Raw genomic sequence first — 5,334 nt, forward strand, 5'->3', positions numbered from 1 at the left:
CTTCAGTACATGTAACTAAATTCCTGAAGGTAATGTCCTCCATAGCCCACAGTCTCTCATATCAACCAATTCCTACTTAACCATTCCCACTCAGCCACCAGTTTTTGTTGTACAAAATAACAATTCCATTTCCTGGTCTTATTAAAAAGAAAAAAAAAAAAAAAAAAAAAAAGTGACGTATCCCTTCTGATTCTTGCAAGCATGGAAAAGTTGGTGTTTTTTTTTATAATTGTTGAAAGCCCACTTTCCATTTAATTCTCCGAGAAGCTGTTTGGTGTAAAAAAAAAAAAAAAAAAAAAAAAAGAGAAATTTTAACAACTAAAGCTACCCCACTTGTATCACTCTTGCTCTCTTTCATTGTCTGAGTGCCCACCCACCATCTTCTCTCTCTCTGTCCTCTTCCAGCCCCTCCAGTGTAACAGCTATCCATCAACGAGCAAGTCACATCACTTGACCAACTCATCAGTCCATCCAGTCTCATTAACTTTTCTAACTGATCTCACTCTAAAACTACATTATATATATATATATATATATATATATACACACACACACACACACACACACACACACACACACACACACACACACACACACACACACACATATATACACACACATACACAAGTATTATTAATAACTCTAAGGCATTGAGCTCTCAGAATTATTAGCCTGTAAGACAAAATGCTTAGTGATGTTTCCTCCAGCTTTTTATGCTCTGAGCTCATATACCACCATGGTCAACTTTACCTTGCATCCTTTCAGGACTGATAGAATAAAGTACCAGTCAAGTACTGGGGCTGATATAATAAATCAGCCCCTTTCCCTTAAAATATTGCTGGCCTTGTGCCAAAATTTGAAACCATTAACTGTAAAAGCTTGGCAAGTTTTTGTGGGACTTTTTTTTTTTTTTTTTTCACAAATTTGTCTCTTCATTGCATATCTATGTATATATGTGTAAATATATATATAGAGATAGGAAAAATATATATATATATATATATATACACACATGCATATACACATTGGTGTATATGTTTGTGTCTATATAGATTGTTGAACCTCAGCCATTTTTTTGTGTTTGTTTTGTTGTGTTTTTTTATATCCCTTCACACAGACACACTTATAACAACAAAATTATATAATAAAAACATATAAACAAGATGGTAAATCAATCAATCGATCAATCAATGATGCCATCATATATCTGAGGATTAAATTATCAAACCTAAAAGTCTTCTGCATTGATTGGCCCAATAAACATGTTAAATATTTCTAAATAAATGTGAAAAGTTGTTTTCACTCTATTTGCACATTTTGTGGTTGCATATCATTTGGGAAATTTGGTTAGGGTGAGCTGTATGAATTGTTTTATATATAATACACACACACACACACACATATATATACAAGATGGTATCAAAAGGATCTTGGATTAGTTATGTTTAATAAAAGATTAATTTATTTGCCCTGAGTTTTAACATCATCTCCTTCAAATTAATCCCCTTGCACAGCAATATATCCATCCCAGTGTTCCTGCCACTTTTGGAATCCAGTCTGGAAATTATTTTCTGTAAATGAGTTGAGGACTTTATGCGATTCACTTTAGATCTCGACGGTGATGTTAAAGCAGCAACCTTTGAGCTGCATTTTCATCTTGGGAAAGCTATGGAAGTCTGCAAGTGCTAAATCTGGTGAATAGGGTAGGTGTGCAAATGTTACCATGTTGTTTTGGGCAAGAAACTCCTGAGCTCAGTGATGTCATTCAGCACACTGCCTCATGAATGTCACTGCTAGCTTTCACTGCACATACATCTGTGTGCTGCCATCTGTTGGCATGCTACAGAACTAGTCCAGGAACTTTTTGATACCACCTCATATATTTATATATGCACACACACACACATACATAGATGTGTGTTTGTCTGTGTGTATATATATAAATATATACTAGGCTGGAAAGACAGTCCTGTTGCATTTCAAGATGGGAAAGTGACAAATGCTTCTTTGGTCTTAATTGATATATTTAATCAAAATAATATTTCCTCTCATTATTGATAACATAATAATAATCATTCTAAATTATTTGGCAAATTGTTGATCCCTCTTCAGATTTTGAAGGAGAGAAACACTCAGTATCATTTTTAACTTCCTAACAGTTAATAAACAGTTTTCACTCTAAATCAAGGGTTCTCAACCATTTTTTTATTATCTATGGACCCCTTTGATTACTATTGTATTGTCGTGGACCCCAATAGCCATTCTATGTTTAAAAACTAGTTTTATAGAAACCTTTTAAAATTTCTATTTTTCACATTTTAAGCCAGGTTAACCCTGTAGAAATTTTGAGAGTTACATAAACAGAGATAACAAACATACAGAAGCATGCAGTTAACCTTTATTGCAGTAAATAAACCAAATACAATGGTTAAATAAATACAACAAGCACTATTTTGCATCCAAACTGATATGAGGCTGATCTAAACTCACTTTAAAAGAAGTAAAATTGATCCAAATGTAATCATTATAGTATCATATAAACTGCAAAGAAAGAAAAACATTAAAAGGTAAACATGAATGCTTATTTTACCATAAGTGTTCAGACAGTATCCTCCAAGTAATCATTTCAAATATGCAACAGTACTTTCTTTCCCACCTAATATATATATGTGTATACATGTACATATATTTGTATATTTATGTATGTATATGTGTATACATGGCTATAGTTAGGTGTCTGTGTCTATTTTAATGACTTTGGAATAACCGTTAGTTTTTGTTTTTAGATATATCTTAACATTTTTATTGTTTTACTGTAAAATCGGAAACTGGCTTGTACTATAGCCCTGGGCCAACCAAACCCATGTGAATGGATTTGGTAGCCAGAAACTGAAAGAAGCTTGTTATCATGGCTGTGTGGTAAGAAGCTTGCTTCCCAAACACCGGGTTCGGGGTTCAGTCTCACCTTTGACAAGTATTTCCTACTATAGCCTTAGGCCGACCAAAGCCTTGTGAGTGGATTTTGTAGACGGAAACTGAAAGAAGCCTATTTGTGTGTGTGTGTATATATATATATATATATACATATATATATAAAGTATATATCTATGTGCTTGTCCTCCCCCCATCACCACTTGACAACCGGTGTTGGTATGTGTGCATACCTGTAACTTAGTGGTTCGGCAAAACAGACCAATAATATCTATATATAGATCTGAGATTTTGAGTTAAGAAAAGTTACTATTTGGTGGTCAGATGATGGCTGGGACAACTTCATTCATCACTCATCACCTTCTCATTCATTGCAGCCTGCAACATCCACAGAAACCAGATAACTGGCCTGATTAGTCCTAGGACTCGAATGCAAAACAGAAAACAAGGCTAAAAATACAATGCCGAAGATACTAACCTCCATCAATAACTGTCTGAGGAATATTCTTTAAATTAAATGACTGGACACCATAAGAAATGAAGAACTAACATATCCTGAAGTATAAATGGGGATGGACAAGCCATACCTGAAGGAAACCAACATCCAGCATTATATGTAAGGCCTTGATCTGGAACCAACAAAGGAGGCAGAAAAGAGGTTGCCTTAAAAATAGATGGTGATCCTGAGAGCTAATCTAAAGATGTGCAAGCTCCCTTGTAGGGCTGCCCATGCTGGACAGACTATTGTGGCATCAGTTGTAGTGTGAAAGAGAGATGATTGTGCTGGTATGGTCATTTGGTGAGAATAGATGAGGATAGCTGTGTGAAAAAGTGCCACAGCCTAGTGGTTAAGGGTACCTGTCGAAGAGGTAAACCCAGGAAGACCTAGGATGAGGTGGTGAAGCATGACCTTCAAATATTAGGCCTCACCGAGGCAATGACTAGTGACCGAGACCTTTGAAAATATGCTGTGCGTGAGGACCCGGCAAGACAAGTGAGACCATAACCCGTGGCCTTTATCAGGGGTGTAGCCAGCCCACTTATGCATACCTTTCCTTCTTTGGACACAAATCCCTGCTTGCGAAGACCTGTTGAGGCAAGTGAAATCGTAACTGAACCAAATTCGATGATTGGCACCTGTGCCAGTGGAACGCTAACAGCACCATCCGAGCGGGATCACTGCCAGAGAAGTAGTCTGGCTTCTGTGCTGGTGGCACGTAAAAAGCGCCATTTGAGCATGATCGTTACTAGCGTCGCCTTACTGGCACTTGTGCCGATGGCATGTGAACAAAACATTTGAGCGAGGTTGTTGCCAGCCTGGTCGTGCTGCTTCCTATGGTTAAATAGCAGTAGTATTATTCTCTTCGTGGGACTGTCACATTAAGTTGACAGCATACAACTACTATATATATGTATATATACACATCCACATATATACACACACACATATATATATATACACCCACATATATATATATATATTGGGTTACATTCATAAGTTAAATTTATAAATAATCAATTCATAAATAAAAGATGTGACACAAATACGTTAACAAAGTTTGAACCATAAATGTCCAGTTTATTGAATATATAAAACACATACCAACTGATAGAGTTTAAATAACAATCTCAGTTATTAGCAGTGAAAGAATTGTTAGAGATGTGTACAAACTGCTTTATGGTATTTAGTGATGTTTTCTTATGTCGTGACTTTGAATTCTGCTTAGGTCAACTTTGCTTTTCTGTGGGTTGATAAAATAAAATACCTTTTATAGCTGTTGTTTAACCCCAGGTTACCCTTACAGAGCAGTCCTATAGTGCACTATATAACTATATATGATCATCCTATTTTATATTTTTTAATGTTTTTTTTTTTTTTTCAAATAAAATTTACTCATACTTTTCCACAATAAAACAGTATGGTGTGTGTTGGGAAATATTTAGTTGCTATTTCCAGCAGGTCAATCTAGAAAGATATATATATGTATTATAATATCCATAGGTGTGTGCTAAGAAGCTTACATCCCAACCACATAGTTCTGGGTTCAGTCCCACTGTGTGGCATCTTGGGCAAGTGTCTTCTACTACTATAACTTCAGATCAACCAAAGTCTTGTGAGAAGATTTGGTAGACAGAAACTGAAAGAGGCCTGTCATGAGTGTGTGTATATATATAAATGCATATATATATATATATATATACACCAAGGAAAGAAGAAGAAAATAGAGATTTTGAAGTTAATAAGAGTTTATTATCAGCAACAAATCGATCATTATCCCTTACAGCTACTTCAATTATGTATATATATATATATATATATATATATCCATTGGGTTTTATCATTGACTTATATTATTGCTACAAATCCTGATCGAACAGACCTATGATCATAGATATTCCACT

The sequence above is a fragment of the Octopus bimaculoides genome, chromosome 21, assembly GCF_046866305.1.
Source record: "Octopus bimaculoides isolate indiv1 chromosome 21, ASM4686630v1, whole genome shotgun sequence".
Lineage (NCBI taxonomy): Eukaryota > Metazoa > Mollusca > Cephalopoda > Octopoda > Octopodidae > Octopus > Octopus bimaculoides.